At 43.5% G+C, this 18,909-nt stretch overlaps 1 non-coding gene across 1 annotated transcript; it reads left to right on the forward strand.

The window, feature by feature from the left end:
* The first annotated feature begins 280 nt into the window (after nucleotides 1–280).
* Nucleotides 281–390, forward strand: trnal-caa (transfer RNA leucine (anticodon CAA)). The gene is made up of 2 exons: nucleotides 281–318; nucleotides 345–390. It is a non-coding gene; the product is annotated as a tRNA-Leu (tRNA).
* The last annotated feature ends 18,519 nt before the right edge of the window (nucleotides 391–18,909 follow it).

Raw genomic sequence — 18,909 nt, forward strand, 5'->3', positions numbered from 1 at the left:
TTGCACCGCCCATCACAAACACCGCCATAATCTCTCAGTAAACTATTTGATCCAATAACCTATTAACCAGAACATTTTCATATAATCTAATCATGTTTCCTTCACACACAGACACATACTGTACAGACACAGACAAACGCGCGCGCACACACACACACACACACACACACACACACACACACACACACACACACACACACACACACACACACACACACACACACACACTTTGGGCCTCCTATCTGACCCTGATAATCCCCTGCAAGTTAGCTCCTCAGCAGTCAGGGTGGCCGAGCGGTCTAAGGCGCCAGACTCAAGGTGTTTGCCTTCCCAACCATAGGGGCTTCTGGTCTCCGAATGGAGGCGTGGGTTCAAATCCCACTCCTGACAAGTCTTTTCAGCAATTTCCCTTGGGATAAATAAAGTTTTATCTTATCTAAGGTGTGAGATAAATCAGACTCAGGACCGAGCGCTTTAGCTTATCACAATCACTCTGGAGATGAGAACAAAGCTCAAGGACACCAAAGGGTTTTCCAGTAACATTTGATAAAATAAATGATATTTGGTCTTATCTACAAGAGTCATCACAAAAGGAGCGATAGTCAAGTCAAAATGCAAAGCATTTGTATTCAACAATGCAACAACTTTGCTCAAGAATTTGAAACTGAGCTGAGAGGTTAAACACACCGTTACCACGACGACCAACTGGAATTATTTGACAAATGGCAGCCGTTGTTGATAGATTTGTGAACATTTGCTGAACATGTGACAGGGGGACCAACTATAGACATCCGGTGTTGTAATTATTTGTTCCTTTTTATTTATGTCTGTAATTTCAGTTAGTAAGTAAGCAGCTGATATTAGAAGTGTTTTGGTTCCACATCATTATAGTCCAGATATATGTGGTACTCCTATTACTGCTGTAGCTGTTACAGCAGTATAATTCATAACCACCTCTATGTTGCCATCACATGATTAACCATCGGGAGTGTGTTTTTATTATCTTCCTGTGTTGGTTCTCATTAAAGACAATAATAACCAAAGATAAAGCAGCATGGAGGGACGGGAATACTTCCCACAATTCTGGGTTAAAGCCGCAATAACATGGATCAGGCAAACCGACACTTTCACACACTCATCTCTTCTTCACTGTTCACTCACACACTGAAGCAGAATGGAAGCAAAGTGCGTGCTCATTTTGCCTCGTCTCTACAGTATGCGTGTATAGTCTATATGTGCATATGTAATGTCCTTTAAATGGACAGCAATAAACTGCACATTTTCAGTATAACAATGAGTTGGTTTGGAATAATGTTCCTTCACCACCCTGAGGGGCAGAGCGATATTGGAATATTTATAGCCTTTCCAGCTCTAGAAATAACATCTCTCTCTCTCTCTCTCTCTCTCTCACACACACACACACACACACACACAAATGCACCAACATCTCCCATGTGAATGCAGGATGTGTGTAGCCTTGCTGGAGGCAGATCTTTTTGCAGCGACTGTGAATAAGCTGACCTAAATATATCAAAGTCTGTTTTACACACGTTTCATTTACATTTTGTTCTCATGTGCCGCATGTGTGGTTTGAAACCTCTTCCCAACGTAATGGACTGAACATCGGCCCTGTAACGAGCACAGAAATTGCATCAGCAGTCACAGGGAGGATAAATCCTATTTGACATAGAAGCTGCAGCAAACATCCAAGAGTGACTCACGCAGCATCATCGTTGTTTGACTTTAATGATATTGATGACTAGCCAAGGTCTACAATCTATTGATCTGCTCTTCAAAACAATTCCTGCCCAGATAGCCGTCTATGTAATGCAATATAGGATGCGTGTCTCTCATTCGTCATGGAAACCAGACTTAGACGGGTTAAATATAGCAGTTTCCGGTTTGGGCGAGGAGGATTTTGAGCTCTATTCTTAGTCGTTTACGCACTGCAGCATTCAAGCGAAAGCACTGAATGAAAGCAGATGATGAAATCTAAGGAAGTCAGGATCGACAATTTTAAGTCAATATTTTAAATTAATCACGCATGGCGTATGAAATGGTCGGAGTTTCTGAAATTAGTTTCAAGCTGTAATTGGAGATATAGAAATGTAAAAATCTGAGAAATAGTTCATGCTTGGGAAGCCAGAGAATTGCAAAAAACTACAACAAATTCTATTAAATCATCATAAATACATTTAATAAAATCAGGCGAGTGCAGCACTCAGTGTAGTAACTTTATTTCCGTGTCATTAATTGAATGTTCCCGTCCCTGCAGCCTGGTGCTCCTGTGTTTTCCAGCTGCATCTTGTAGAAAACAACGTAATTACATGAACCTTTAGAGTTCATAATGGGATTTTAATGAAAGTCGCACCAAACAATGAGGGAGAATGCGGCAGAAAATTGACGTGCACAATGTGTGAGCTGTAATTGAGAAGAGTCGCAAACAAACAAACATGTAGCTTTCCAGTAGGACAAACTGGCAGGATAATAATGACCAATTAAAGGGAAGCTGGTAAGAATAGCGAGATAGACCATCAACACCCAGTGACAGGTGCTGTGGTGACGAGCACACCCCTCCACCATGGAAACACACACACACACACACACACACACACACACACAGGGGCTCAGGTGTTTCTGGGAGCTGCTTACACACCTGCCATGTGCCATGTGTCCGCCTGTCGTCCCTGCCAACCCTGCACATACACTCACACACACACTCAAAATCAAGCGAGAAGCATGAACCTCTAAAGCCTGGAGGCATGTTTACGGGCGACATGGAACACCTATGCAGAACTTACGCAGGGTGACATGACCATCCCCTGGTCTTGGATGCCAAAATGAATACAGGGGGCGATGTGTGTGTGTGTGTGTGTGTGTATCTACAGCATGTGTGTGTTGACAGATGATATGCTTTACAGTGACACCACCCACACTCCCCCAGTGACAGCAGGTTTCATCACAGGGCCCAGACCTTTGTGAACTTAGACGCTGCACAGTAGATTGGGAACAAAACCATTTGTCATGCTCGCCTTTGCCCACATGCAGCATTAAGTACTGCAACTGCAACGGAAATTAGTTTCTTTCCCATGTCAGAGTTTATTCATTTTGACTGTGCAATTACGCCGCAATTGATAGATGAGCTAGAAGAAGAAGCAGAAAGAAAAACAGGGCCGAGTACGATGCATTTTCAATTACCTGTGTGTTGTTTTCACTTGATTTGCTGTGGAGACATTTGGCAAGTGGACCAACAACAACCAGGACAATTATAGTGGATAGCCAACAAAACTACCACCCACAAACATATCTAATCAAGTGAAATCATCAAACATATCAATATTTTCCCTAAATTCATTGATTTGGTGTGTAATAAAGGCAAAAACACATGATAATCCAAGCATAATCTCTTTCACATTCGTATCATTGTACAAATTGGGACAGGGGGGGCACGGGGGTCCAGCGAGGGTGGTGTTAGGGGTGAAGGGAACGGCTGGGGTGACAGGGTTGAAACTAGAGCAGGAGGGAAGAACATCTCTGAGTTTAGAAGTGTTGGAACGAAGAGAGATCAGAACTTAAGTGAAGACAGAAAGTTGTTTCTAGTTTGAGGTATTACATGTAGTCGGAGTGTGTGTGTGTGTGTGTGTGTGTGTGTGTGTGTGTGCCTGATGGCCTTCGCAGTAGATTAAGTCATTCCGTGACTCAAAGGAGCATTGTCTCATGAGAGAGAGAAAGTGATTTTAAGCAGCGACAGGGTTCATCTTGGCATGTCTCCACCTTCACGCACTCCTGCTTCATTACGCCATAACACCGCTATCTCCTCGCTCACTCACAGTTGGGTGGAAGCCCGAGTTTGACTCCATTAAATATCCCACCTGAAGACTCAATCTCTCCCCGCGCTGCGTTTCAATGAGCGCGATAGGAAGTGCTTCCCTTTCAGGCGTGTGTGCTGTGCCAGGATGTGATAGGTCTCCGCCATTGTTCTGACAGCAAAAGCGCCGCGCCACATTAGCCGATGGCTTTGGGACATTCGCGAGCCGGAGATCTGACACGGCCGGTAATTAGTTTTCCTTGGCACGGCGAGGGCAGGCGGGGGAGGAGTCCATTTTGTCTCTGTGTTGACAATACCAGCTGTCAGGGTGCCAAGTGCCTCAACACTAACTCTGTCCCTGCACCTTGCTTTGGACTCGTCCGCATCGGGACACTTTATACTTCCACACCCCCACTCAGCAACACATGTTTGATTCATACTTATCTTCCTGTATTAATACATCCTTGGCTCTCTTTGTAAGTTATGTCTCTGCCACCTATGGCTCCGGTTGCTCACATGGACGCTCCAGGAGAAGGAATCTCTCTTTGAATTGCCTCCCTGTGGAGTTTTTCCTCGTCTTCTCGTTCTCTCATCCTCGTTTGCTGTGGGGCCTGTAAAGCCCTTTGAGACGGCCTGTGATGCTGTGCTTTTCAAATACACTTTGACGTGACTGAAGGCAAAATACTCGTCAGAATGACAGAATGGCAGATATTGAAAATCTTCCCCCAGTTTTGTCCATACACACTTGACCTTTGCTATTTAACAGTTGTAATTGATTCGGAGCCATAACTCAAAACATCTCGCCTTGCACTTGTGTAATCCATCTTATTTGATTGTGAAAATTCTCAGAGAGGGAGTAAGACAGGAGTGAGATAGATGGATGGATAAATGGGACTGAGGGGTGGAGGGGGAGAAAGACAAAAGGTTAATCTATTTCAGGACTGGTAATCTGTCTAGAACACACAACGTCAGCGACGCCACATGTGTCTTTACATGTCACCATGACACAGAGAAGGAAATAGCGGCGCGCTCAGTGGTGGGGATGAGCTAGAAAGGAAACTAGAAGGAGAAATCAATGGATGCAGGAGCTTTTCTTAGCATGGATGCACTTCACAGAGCTGCAGGACGCGTCACAGGGGAGCCTCAGGCCTGAGTGTGTGTGTAGTAGCTGTGACCAATCATACACAAGGAATGGTAGGTTTTCCATACATGACGTTTGGGTGCATACATATGGACATGAGGAGCTCCCACGCACTTTGGTATATAAGGGAATTTACAGTCCACTGACATTACAGCAGATGTAGGGGACGGACAGTGGGTGGGCTGAGGTCCATGTGTGGCAGATGACCCATGAACCCTCTGTACTCCCACATCAAGGAGATTATTGGTGGGACGTGGAGAGAAAAAGTGCTAAGAATAAAATGTGGAGCATCTCCCCGGGTGGTTCTACACACAGTGTAGAAAATAGAGCAAATGAACACAGACATGGCATCCATTCATAGAGAGCCATTTTAGGACAGCCAAGATGGCCATCAGTCCTCCCAATCCACTCACACATGGATCTTTTAGATTTGAGGATAGAGCTTGAGTTATTTTTGAGTGAACAGTTTTGTGAAGTTGAACTAGAAAAAGGCAGCACTTTGCCCAAGGCTCTGTCACTCTATGAAACACAAACAGAGCGGTGAATTTTGCCCACGGGTGGCGCTCTTTGAAAAACACGCCACAACATGCCTCCTGGATTCAGAGGAGTGTTGCAGCAGCAGTCTGGTGCTGATGTTACTGCTGAACACGTACCTGCAAGCCTAAGCAGAGGATGAATGAGTGGACCTGAAAAGACATTAACATGTATTGCCCATTGGTGACATCATTCTCTTATGAATCTGTATAAATAACTGTTGAGAGTAAAACAACATGGATTCTACTGCAGCTGTGTCATCTTGGCTTCATGGTGGTAGCTGCAAGTCTGGAACATGATTGTAAGTCCTGAGGCGGCCTCAATATCTAATCAACTCTTTGATGACACAACATCTAAATATCCATAAAATTCAACTGGACAAACAGGCCCGAGGCAATAAGGCTGATGAAACACTGTCGGCAGGGCGATTAACGCCAACGACTGGAGCGTGATGATTCGCTCATTCTGATGTGGCTAAGCTGATCCAGGCCTCACTCAGTATAGCAGGATTACATGATGGAGGCATCACTGCACCCTGTTCCTCTCAAACTAGAAGAAAATTATCGTGATCGTCCACAATTATAATCCATCTGTTGTGACAACAACCCTTCTGGGCTGCACTGTGTAACCGACCAACCACAAAGCAACGACACAGCATGAACTCAACACAAGCCAATCTTCTTACACAGCAAAGTCAGTCGTTAGCTGTCCCAGATGTTGATACTTGCTCCTCATTTGCATTTGGTAATATGCAAATGATGATATGATGATTAAAAAAAGTGAATCGGGGGGGGTGGGGGGGGATTCTGGCTTAATGTCCCTACCCAGTCTGCCTTCATCACCCTCTTCCGAGCTGAGCCTTGTCTCTTTTGTGTTCTTTAACAAGTGCGGCTCTCAGTGCGGAGCCTTGAGAAGACGAGCGCCAACTCAAAGGCTGCATTGAGTGTGTGAGTGTGTGCGTGCGTGTGCCTCCAGCCACAGAGGAATGCTTTCTCTGAGAAGTCCCACTGATAAGGCGGTAAACAGCTTTAAAATGAATTGGGAGCCGAGTGATAAATAGAGCACAGCTTTTGTTTTTGCCACATAGAAATGACGTCTGTGAGTTTGCTATTGCAAATCGCAGCGATGACATTTCAGCAGCTTGTACATCAAGTCCAAGAACCTTCTATTGTATGGAACACTTAGTCAGGGACTATTTGAGGAGGTTAAAATGATGTAATTATCTTTCCTAAAGCAAAAATCTCAGATGACTAATGAAGGGTATTCTTGCCTTTACAAAGCACCACATGACTATAGGGCAGTGCAGCGAGTTTGTTGCACTTATTCAAACCACGTTTTATCATGACCCTGGTATTCAGAGAGTGAATGAAAGCCTTCCTCCTAATAGAGACAGAGCAGGACATTATTGCAGACGCTCTGGAGGGCATGCTGCTGCTCCGCTTCCATGAAAAGACGCTACCTTGGCAGATTACAAACAAGTTTTTTTTTAGTCGGCTAACACACCCGATTATGCAGTGCTTTTTCAAAAGAAGGCTTTAAAAACCTTAAGCCCGATTGCATCACACTTATCATCGCTGCTTTAAAAGGAATGCAGCAATTGTTGGCTGATGGGGAGTTTTAAATGAATCCAGTGAATCCAAATGACTGGCACCTTGTGTGAAGACAGAGTTGTTGACTTCTGTATCCATGAAATTAAAATTTCTCCCCATTTGCTTCAAAATGTCACAACGGCAAAATGGAAACTCACAGGTGAATATTCTGAAATAAGAGCTATTTCAGCTATTCAATGCAGAGAAAACTAGTACTCTTAATCTTTTCTTTTCATTCAATTTCATTTGCCTATTAGAACCCTGGAGCCTCATTTCAATTTCAATGAAAATACTCAAGTTGTCAACAGTGATGGACAAAAATAGACACATTTAAGTTCTCTATATGTGTCTTTGTCTTTTTCTATATGAATTCAAAATGGTTGAAGGAACAATCAACACATTCTAATCTATAGAATATTATAGTAAGAATCAATATTATCAATTTTCCAATAGGGTTTTTGATGCATTTTCTCAATACAGCTTGAAATATATGATGCATTTTTAATCAGTAGTAATCAAACTTAAGTTAAACAAAGAATGACGCATCATGTAAACATCATTACTGAATACAGATCAAACTGCTGGTTAGGTATTAACGATATATTGATGCTATATCTTACCTCATAATTAGACAATATTGTTATAGAATAGAGGGATTAAAATATAGAATATATATTTTTCTTAAAAGAAGGTATTTTGGTCATTTAAGGATCACATACGAAGACGTTTTCTCTCTTTACCTTATTACCTATGATCATCTCAGATGAGCCGGTTAGTTATCTGTGATTATAATAGAGCCATGTGGTGACATCAACACACTGACGCCACTGAAAATCATGGACACCGAGCAACTAAATTGCTGGATTGGCTTATTTAAATGAATGCTTGGTCTCCATGGTGACAGCAGCACCATTCCAAGCAGTGTATGGTTGACTGACAGCTAGACACACTCATTTAAGGGGCTATATTTCCTGCCTCCTGCCCACTTTGTAAACACACATTCATAAGTGATAATATGCCGTCATCCACCAGACACTTTATCAGAAACACACACTGGTCCCACCACCGCCAGTTTTCTGTGCGTTGAATGGGCTGTGGTTTGTTGTTGGAGTAAATGGCGCCCGTGCCTTCACTTGTAAACACTCACTGAGACTCGAGGGGCTCAGGTACTGGAGCAGCATCTATTTTATTTCAATTTTATCATTGGGAGGATCACCGTTTAGAAAAGAAATCAAAAACAGTCTGTGGATACAAAATTATGATTATTATCTCTTTTTAATGATATTTTTCACTCCCCAGGCTTTAATTACAATTGCTGAATAATGTCTATTCATTATGTATCTATGCCAATGTCATGTCAATTTGTGATAATCAAAACACCAGGCGGTAACATTAGGTGGAGCCGAGAGTATAGCAGAGTTATTCTGACGTGAAAATGGGAACAACAAAAAGGAGAAACACGAGCTGGGATCAGACCTGGGACGGAAACGTTTGACTCATTCTCATTGTTGTGACAGGCACCTTATGATTATTCATTGTGGCCGGGAGGTCAGCAGAGATGTGTTTTTACAAAAGTCCCCTAATTCCCATGATGCTGCGTGGGCAAAGGCCCTTGGGCCATAATGTTAGAAGGCAGCCGAGCTGGAGCGCCGCTATAAGCTCCCCTGGTGGGGGAGCTACTTTGCAAGAAGCAGGATTTAATTATGTTCATGTGGTTTAAAGCAAGTGACAGTAAAACATTTTGTTTGCATAAGTGAAATGCTTTGGTTAAGGACATTGTTTAAACACCCACACAACCTTTGCCTGACCCCAAATATTTTCTTTGTAATAACTGTTGACATGACCTTTGAGCTTTGAGTTACAGGGCCTCACCTGGTTACACCCCGTAGCTACGCAACATCCTACAATGGTTATTCCAGACAAATGTCGTCCTTCCTCAAGCCAATCGCATCCACCTTCCCCCCGCGACCCCACACACACACATTTGGGAAGTCCATTATAGTCGCCCCCCCCCCCCCGCATCCCCCCTTGATTCTCTTCCTGGACCCTGTAATGTCAAACGTTCTATACGTTTCCTACACATCCACCCATGCATGTGTGCACCTCCACACACGGCCATAAACAACATATGCACATAGCCTTACGAGACACGCACACACACCCACATGCAGACATACACTATGTAACAGCACACACCCTCTTGGAGCACCATATTATCTTCAAATGTCATATGTGAGGCGCTTGCATCCCCGGCACAATGAGGGGTATAGAGTTTCCTGGCAAGACTTAGCAGCACCCAAACTTAGCTCTGACTCCCTAAGGATGCTGGTATGTATGTGTGTGTGTGTGTGTGTGTGTGTGTGTGTGTGTGTGTGTGTGTGTGTGTGTGTGTGTGTGTGTGTGTGTGTGTGTGTGTGTGTGTGCGTGCGTGTGTGTGGGTGATGGATACAGGGGAGATGTACACCAAACACCAAATTTAGCTCCTTGACAACAGCCTTTGACAGTATGTTCCAGTGTTATCCTTCAGGTCTCGAAGAGGTTAGCATACCAGCTCATTTGACATCCGGGCTAAAGCCACAAACCCAAATATCTGATGGTGTGTCTGCTCGCACTGTATAATGATGTGACAGATGCAAATTCCATTTCAAGCCTCCACCTCTGAATTACACTTACACACTTTAAATCGTTTACTTATCGATAAATCAAACATATTCATCTGCGTCAAGCTTGCAACAACAGAATGCATGAAGTGATGCTATCTCCTCAAAGTCCCCCGATTTCCAAGGCGCCGCCTATGACAAATGGAAGGAAGCAACCAGATCCACTCATCTCCATGCAGCACAATCAATCACGCCAACGCTTCCCCCAAGAAGAGCTTGATTGTAATAAGCTGCAGGGGGAGTGAGGAGAATGTCAAGGCGGAGGAAGCAGGTGTCTCACCGGGGCTACAACACCAGACGATCTGGGCTCGTCTGCGGGATCATCAGTCCCACTTTGTTCCAAGTCTGCCCAATTAATTGTATAATGAATTGATCATGATTTTTGGCTTCCACAAGTAATTACATTTGATTACTTTGTGATTATTGTTTTGCGTTTAGACCGTCTGGTCTGGTGCTTCAAATCAAGTGCTTTTATTTACAGACTATTCATGGCTATTCTGAGTGCAAAATTAAATAAGAAAATGTGTTGTAAGCCAGATATTCAGGTTATTTTAACCATATTGTGGTGGCATTTACTCTTTACCTCTATCAAGAAGGCTTACAGTTTGGTTTCACACACACACACACACACACACACACACACACACACACACACAGCGTACTGACAGTTGGCACATCACATCCTCGAGTGTAAGCACTGACAACCACATTAGTCAGCATTATCGACAACGTGAGAGCATGTTTGCAACTTAATAAGCTGGCACTTAATTAGCTCCAGCCTATAGCAGCGGTGTGTGTGTAACGCTTCACACACGCTCACACCTGCAATAAGGATAACCAAATGGAGCTGTGGCATGGTGAAATGGGCGACACAGTCAGGTGCACACAAGCTTACATGGCCATTTCACAATCTAGTCCTCAGGATATAAAATGAATTGGAGGACACAGACGTCACAAATCTGCACACTCCTGCCAAACGATCTGCTTGGACGTTCTCATTTCGATTCAGTGCAGAATTCTAATCGAGTTACACAGGCTGGAAATGAACTTCAAAGGGGGCGATCCTTCACAGTGAAAGGAAATAATAAAAGCACACACTCAGAAGAATAAAAATCCTTCCTACTGCAGAGTTTGCACCTAACACATTTAAAAGAACATGATGCTCATTTGTAGTTTCATCAAAGTTACATTATTGCTTTTTGCAACTTGTCAAAGCAGATTTGAGTGGTTTGCCGCTGCTGGGACTTGAACAAGGATCATTTAGTTTCGGTCCTTTCCCACTAAATTAATGTCCTAAATCCACTTTCCCTTGCTTTGTTATTTTGTCCAAACTACAACTTTTATGAGCTAATTAATCGATCTGCTGTCTTTAACGCACCACAACACAGGCTACAGTCAAATCCAATACAAACCTATTGAACTATACAATGGATTTCACATAACACTCATGTCTCATGAATAGTTTTGGTTTAAACGTCAATGGGAAACTGCCCTTCTTACCTCATCTAATTTTCTATCTTATTTTATTTTGATTACATGTTTCCTGACTCATCTACACATGTTTGCCTTCTCTTTTTGATCTGGTTCTGGTTTTTCCTCTCGTCTCCTTTTCAATGTTTCTGCAAAGCACTTTGAGTTTCCTCCGTGTGGGATATGTGTGTGGGATATGTCACTACATACAGTAATTTAATCTATTTTCACTGTAATTGTCGTAATTTTGTGTATTTCTCGATGATACAAGAAATCAGACCACAAAACATAATACTGGAGCAACAAAATGACCCCATGTGGGTATCTACTCAAAGGGAGTTTATGTTGATAAAATATCAACAATTAATCGTTTCTATGAAAGGCTTGTTACTTATCAATCAACCCCTGTAACTTTCTGTTTACAGTTTGGGTCCCTTACCTGTACTTCCTGCTGAAACAAGGTTCTGATTTGAGTCTTCATTTAGTTTTTGTCATCACGACAACATGGAACAACTTGCGCATACTCAGTAAGAGTGCGCGATTAAAGCATTTTAAACGCAAATACAAATATAATAATGATAATAACACTTAATCTTAACGCTTTTTTATCAGGTTTAGTCATATTAACCGGGTTAATGTTGCGTTTTACCAAACAAATCCACTCGAGGGAGCCTTTGATTCTCCATCATCAGCCAATCAAAACGCAGGTAGAGTGGAGCCTGGCGTTAACACTTTGTGTGCCAGCTTTGTGTGCCAGCTTATCACTAAACCAAATAATAATAATAATAATAATAATAATAATAATATTGCTCTTGAGAGTTAATTGCAAAGAAGTGACAGTGAAGACAAAAGTATTGAATCAGTACTATTCCAACACTGCTGTTAAGGCTGTTCATTGTGAATTCTTATTCATATTTCTTAAATGTAAAGTTTAGTTTATCAACCACATTATATTATCTGGGTGCTTATACTATCTTAGTGCTGTATTGCTAATTTGTCTTTTTGTTCTGCACCAATAACCCTGAATGTTTTTTAGACTTATTAGCAGGGACAGAAGCAGTGAGACAGAGTGGCACTATACATTGTTACTATGATGTGGGAAGTCAGACTGAATATAGGACATTTGCTTACCCAGGCAGGCTGAGACTGGCACTGCATACACTCCTGACTCAGCCTAACAGTAATTGCATGTGTGTGTCTCTGCTGGGTGACAAAGAGTGTGTCTACAATGCAGCAGTGGCAGTTAATTTTAGCAATACCTAATCCTAAATCGATACGGATACAAGACTGTATCGATCCCAGACGTGTCTAGATATTATTTCTTATCGACAACCCATCATGTCACACGAGAAAAGCGAGACTCTGACCAAAATAGAAATCTTCTCATTTACAGGAACACAGGAGTTTTTCTTTTGCTAGTCACAGCTTTGCCGGTCAATACTGTACAAGGTCGAGATATACAGGAAGAAGTCCTGCGAGAATCAAAACAATCACATTTCAGCTCCATAATGTGTGAAACAAATGAATATGGGGCTTAAAGGCCGTGTCACAGGTCTGCCATTGATCATACTGGGACATTAATGGTCACAATAGCCGTGCTTGCAGCAATGACAGGGGCACACACACACACACACACACACACTAATGTCTGTGTGATGTGTGTTATTGCCAGAATCATTAAGAGAGAGAGTGAGAATGAGACAGAGGGGTGGGTAGATGTGAGATGGAGGGTGAAAGATTGATTTTCATCCTTCCTCCTCTCAATCTCACTCTGTCTCTTGGTGTTTATGAACTCCCATCCCTGTCCGTATTCTGTATAGCGTCTTATTCCGGCACTTAAATCCCTGCTGGTATGTGAACAAACAGCGGCAGCAGCAGTAGAGAATCCATAAGAGGAGCGGCAATCTCCCGTCAGAGCAGAGTAAGCTGTATTTGATGTAAAAAATCCTGAAAGAAAAATTGGATTCATGCGGAGAATAACGATGGAGTGAGGTTGTGCTGGTGTGTAAGAACAACCCGGTGTGGCGGCCATGTGCACGCGTGAGTTTGTTTGTGTGCGAGACCAATTCCATCCAATTTAAACCCCTGAAAACACACAGACGCACTTGGCTAAATCTCTGGCACTCTCGGCACAAACATGTGTGCGTTGGACGCCCATACGTCTCCTCTACGGGGCATTTCACACATGTCTCTGGAACCATAACAGACAAGGCCCCATGGTCAGACTGGGGGCTGACTCAAGACTCCCTCTCTATTCTTCTTCCTCTCCACCCACACACATCTTCTTCCCTAAATACAATTTGTGCAATATAAATTAGAAAATTCCTGTGTCCGTGTGTGTGTCAGTGTGTGTCAGTGTGTTGTTTGTGCCAAGGGCCAGTGCAGCCAAGCCTGGGGACGGCCCATGTGCCAGGAGCCGCTCTGATAAAACACTCCCTCAACAGGCTCAGGACACACAGCAACATGCCACAGCAGATGGTGTGACACACTCAGTTGCTGTCAACAGAGGAGAGGAAACGGCGAGAAGCACAAGAGGACACGAGAGATACAGGGAGAGTGGAGGGGGACAACAGGTGAGGACATGAGCCGGTGTCAGGGGACGCCAGAGCCAGGCACCATGTGACGTTGAGTCAGAGCGCCACCGTGTGGAATACGAGGGCGCCCGCTCTGCTCTCCAGAGGGAAGGAAGAGACTCGTCATTGATTATCCATCCCGAGTCAATAAAGGGTTTAGCCGTGCAGGGTAAACACACAACAGTGACTGTACACAACACACATGTGCATTCATGGTCACACACACATCGTTACATCCCCACAGAGCTCAGCTGCTGCTTTGTGGCTGCTTCTTTCTATAAAACAAGATGTAAACTGACCTGCAACAAAACCCCCTGAGAGGCTTTTTGTTATGAGGGAATGTTGATGGAATATGTGTCTGAATTGCAGCCACAATTAAATCAAAGCCACATTCAGCTTTATTTTGTGGCCTCTGGATATTTTCCTGTAATATCCCCTGGGTCACATGTCATCTCTCCATCCCCATTAAAATCCTTCTCCTCCATCTGCCAGACATAAAGGAATCAAAACAATCCTGCGTATGTGGGCAGAATCCTCTTGTCTGCGGCGTTTTGTGTCCCTCTCAGCGTTCTGTCAGTGTGAATCACGACGGCTCCGGGGCAGCGGTCAGTCTGTGTTCCAAACCTCACTTACACTCACCAGCACTGGTGTCCAAAGGAATCAAACCGTGGATGGAAATGAGCTTTTTCCACAGGGTGACTGGGCTCGCCGTCTAAAAAGGAAAGTGATCCAGGATCAATGTCTGCATGTGTGTGTGTGTGTGTGTGTGTGTGTGTGTGTGTGTGTGTGTGTGTATGTGTATGTGTATGTGTGTGTGTGTGTGTGGTTGTGTGTGTGTGTGTGTGTGTGTGTGTGTGTGTGTGTGTGTGTGTGTGTGTGTGTGTGTGTGTGTGTGTGTGTGCGTGTGTGTATGTGTGTGTGTGTGTGAGCCAGACAGAGACAGAGACATAGAATATCCCAATCAAGCTGTTAGCTGTTGACTGAACGACTGGTTTTATCCCAACGACTGCAATTATGAGTAGGATGTCTTTAGCATACAACATTCCAGCATTCCAGTTATCCCACACATTATCCATTCAATTCTCAGTTCACATTCTTTACCTCCTCTTCCTCCCTCACCCCTCTGAAACCAGCAAAGCAAATCCTCTTAATTAGCTTTTAATTGGACTAATATAATGCGTCAGATGAATATAGCCCCAACGTGAAGGTTGTTCATCCATTAAAGTCAGGCACAGCAAGCGGGTGTCATGCCCCCTAATGGGTGACAGAGAGAGGTGCGTTTTTTTCTGCTTTTCTGCACGTGTGTGTGTGTTGTGTAATTGCGACGCACAAGCCCTCATTTGCATTTTAGCAGCAAGCCTGGCAGGGAGGCAAGACTCACAAGATGGGCTAATGACAGAGATGAGATAATTTACAAAAGAGTGTGAGGGTGACGACTTCTATCCTTCGCAACCTCGGGCTTTATAGAATGTGTGTAGTCTCCATGTTGCTAAACACACACACACAAAGTGCGGCTGAATGTAGGTAAATGCAAATCCATCGTGCAGATTGATTCCGATTTGGATGCATGTTTGACTTTATTCACCAGGCTCAGGACTGTGAAACATATTGCCTCTAGTGCAGCGAGTTGGCATCAAAAGGTCGACGAGGACACACTGTACATGACAAAAACAGGAACAGGCAGTGAGAAAGTGTGTGTTTGTGTGTGTGTGGAGGAGAGTGTGGGCTACACTTTTGGTAGAAATGCTTGATTTGCCCGGCAAAAGCTGCCAGGAATTGTGACTTCCACAGCAGGTATGACTCCTAAAAAAGATACATATCAACCCTGTTTCTCTTCATCAGCTGGAAGACACAGGATTGGGCTGTTTAAGGAACCGAAACAAGATATTTTAAATGAGATGAGACAGAATGAGAGGAGAGAGAGCAAAAACACTTCCAAGGTTGCTTCTGTGGCCAGCGAGTGAGATGTCCTTGCTGCAGCTTCAATAATACATTTGGATGACCTGTTGTTCATGCATTTTGACCTCATTTCAAGGCCAAAGCAGATGAGAGAAGCAACCTGATGAACACATTTGTGAGCCGTTGAGTCACTGCTCTCATGGAGAAAAGGGTTTTGAAGACAAAACAATTATTCAAGCTGTTTAACCTCGCAGAACATTAGTTATGGATTCAAACAGTCACATGGAGTTTGGCAACATAAAAACTAATTAAACTTATTCAATTGAATGTTAATTTGACAGTAGAATTCAGTCCATTTAATATTTCCGCTCCAATCCAATAAGCCACAGTCTACACACACACCACCTCTGTCCCTCGGATCAACAGCTTCTATTCAAGGCAACAGGATGTAAACATGGCAAGCTCATCCAGGTGTGAACAACTTTCTCATACTGTTCTGAACTGTTCCCACACAGCGGTTGGACTGTGTGTCCTCTGAAGGACACTTTAACCACTGGCTCCTTGACAGAGCGTGGCAGCGCCAGTCTATTCCTGGAGAGAGAGAGAGAGAGAGAGAGAGAGAGAGAGAGAGAGAGAGAGAGAGAGAGGGAGAGAGAGAGCAATTACACTGATGGATGAAGGAAGGAAAAATGGAAGGAAAGAAAGGACTGTTTGTTCTGCCGTCTGAAAATGGAAGTTGGAGTGGAAAAAGTGTATTCTGGTCGGACTTGAGCGACCAGTAGACGCAACAGGAATAGACCCCACTGAGGTGTACGGAACATTTTAGAGAAAATCAACTCTATTTTCATATTGCCCCGTGACACCCGCACGTCCTTCTGTAGGCGTTAATGGCAGCTGTGCCAGTGGTCGTGTTCATCTCAAAAATGACCTTTTCAAAACATGTGAAAAGGATTTGGTTGTGACATTCAGTGTAAGTGACGCCTCCACCCTCCAACAGTGAGCATCACCACTTAAGACACACAGACAAACAAAGGGACGCTTGAAGGAGTTGGGTCGCTTACCAGCTTTTATTTGGCTGAGAGATCCATATGATTTGCATAATTATGAACAGGTTATTATGAACAGATATGGTTGCCATGGGAAACCGCCTAGCTGTGATTTTTGAGTATGTGTGTGTGTGTGAGAGAGTGTTCTGAATCTTCTTTAAATGATCCCAATAAATCTCACTGTTAGTCCAGAACGTGTTTATCCGACTGATGTGGTGAAAAACAAGAACGTAACAACTGTCAGCCGCCATGTTTCTGGAACGTCAACAAACAGACTTCAGTTTCACAGGTTGGAACGCTGAGGTGTTTATACCTCAAGCTATTCCATCACCGTCCTTTCAATTCAAATACAATCATGGCGAGGACTAAACACTGAACAATACACACTGTCTCCAGGTAGAAAAAATGACAAAAGGACGATCAACACAGAACAGATGACAGATGAGAACCAATCAATCAAATTCACCCAAACTTAGAGAACATGTTCTCCATTACGACCCAAAGTCGTGCGGTCCTCTACTCTGGACTCAACCCGCTTGTTCGACAAATTGCCTTGACAAGTGTGGTTTCAGTCTCGGTTTTCCGGCACAGCCCTGATGGAAATTCCTCCCTCTCTCTCTCTCTCTCTCTCTCTCTCTCTCTCTCTCTCTCTCTTTCTCTCTCTCTCTCTCTCTCTCTCTCTCTCTCTCTCTCCCTCTCTCTCTCTCCCTCTCTCTCTCTCTCTCTCTCTCTCTATTTGTACAACTCTTTGTCTTAAAAGGGAGGTAAAAGTGTTTTGCAATGTAACAGGGAAATAACTCAATAAGACTTTGGCTCATTTACATTTTAAAATCTTGATAAATTTGCGTAAGGCCTTATACTAGTGGTTCTCAAACTGTGCGGCATAAAAACAAAAAGTGGAACTTGAAGCATAATTATTTAAATTCTATGAGTGGATTATGTGGAATAGTCATGAGGGTCATTTAGAAAAAGGATAAAACCTCCAATCCAAGTGATGGAACGTTGGATTTGGTTTTTGTTTGGATGCTGGAACCAAAACAGCAAACAAAACCTCTGCAGTCATTATTGATGAATTTATGCAACAATGGCAGAAAAGAAAAAATCTGTTTGGCGGAAGCAGTAAACACAACAGCTGACAGAAGGAGAGATACACTGTCACTCCTCACCGAGTGAAGTGTGTGTATGTGTGTTTGTGTGTGTGTGTGTGTGTGTGTGTGTGTGTGTGTGTGTGTGTGTGTGTGTGTGTGCGTGTGTGTGTGTGCGTGTGTGTGTTTCTTTGTCAGATTGTATGTGAATTCTAACAATGTCATAAAGAAGCCTGGCGGGTTCACAAAACCAACTAACAATCCACCTTCAGACTGTCCAAACTTCTGATTTCCTCACATTTAGGACTTTCCGCGTCTGTCATCTATGAGTCAGCGACACATTCTGAGTCTAAGTGCTGGATCGGAGGACAGCATCTCTCTCTCTCTCTCTCTCTCTCTCTCTCTCTCTCTCTCTCTCTCTCTCTCTCTCTCTTCTCTCTCTCTCTCTCTCTCTCATTCTCTCTATCCGTCTCTGTCCGACTGCTTCCCACTTGTCACATACTGGGCAACGTGACCAACAGGCCACGCTGCTAAATATTCAGTGTTTTCCGTGGCGGAGGACCTGCTGAGTGGGCAAACAGTGAACAGGTGGATATGATGGGCAGCTCCAAGCTGTTGGAGGGTAAAATGATGATGAAAGTAGATGGAGGAATAAAGGTAAGAATAACATATAGATGAGACGCTGTATCTCTTTAATCATTGTCCCTCAGATTTAGTTGATATTTAACTAAACATTTACGGATTATGTAATCTGTGGAGGAGACTCAGGAGGCATTTAGGACTGACATTGATTCAGATCCAGAGTGACAAGTTGGCACATTTCTTCTGGAAGAACTCAGAAACACACAGAAAGAGAGAGAGAGAGAGAGAGAGAGAGAGAGAGAGAGAGACAGACAGACAGACAGACAGACAGACAGATAGACAGACAGACAGCTTTGACAGGATGGCACCAGAGGCAACAGTGAGACAAACAGCTGCATTCTGCTCACACATGAACCATGAGTGAACCCTTCTTCTTCTTCTTCCTCCTCTTTTTTAATGTCATGAAATCCACCCTGGTGCTGCTGGTTCATCTTCATCTTCATCCACAAGATGCAGAGGTGT

This window comes from Genypterus blacodes, unplaced genomic scaffold (assembly GCF_046128005.1).
Source record: "Genypterus blacodes isolate CSIRO-AG114 ecotype Tasmania unplaced genomic scaffold, CSIRO-AGI_Gbla_v1 ptg000090l_1, whole genome shotgun sequence".
NCBI lineage: Eukaryota > Metazoa > Chordata > Actinopteri > Ophidiiformes > Ophidiidae > Genypterus > Genypterus blacodes.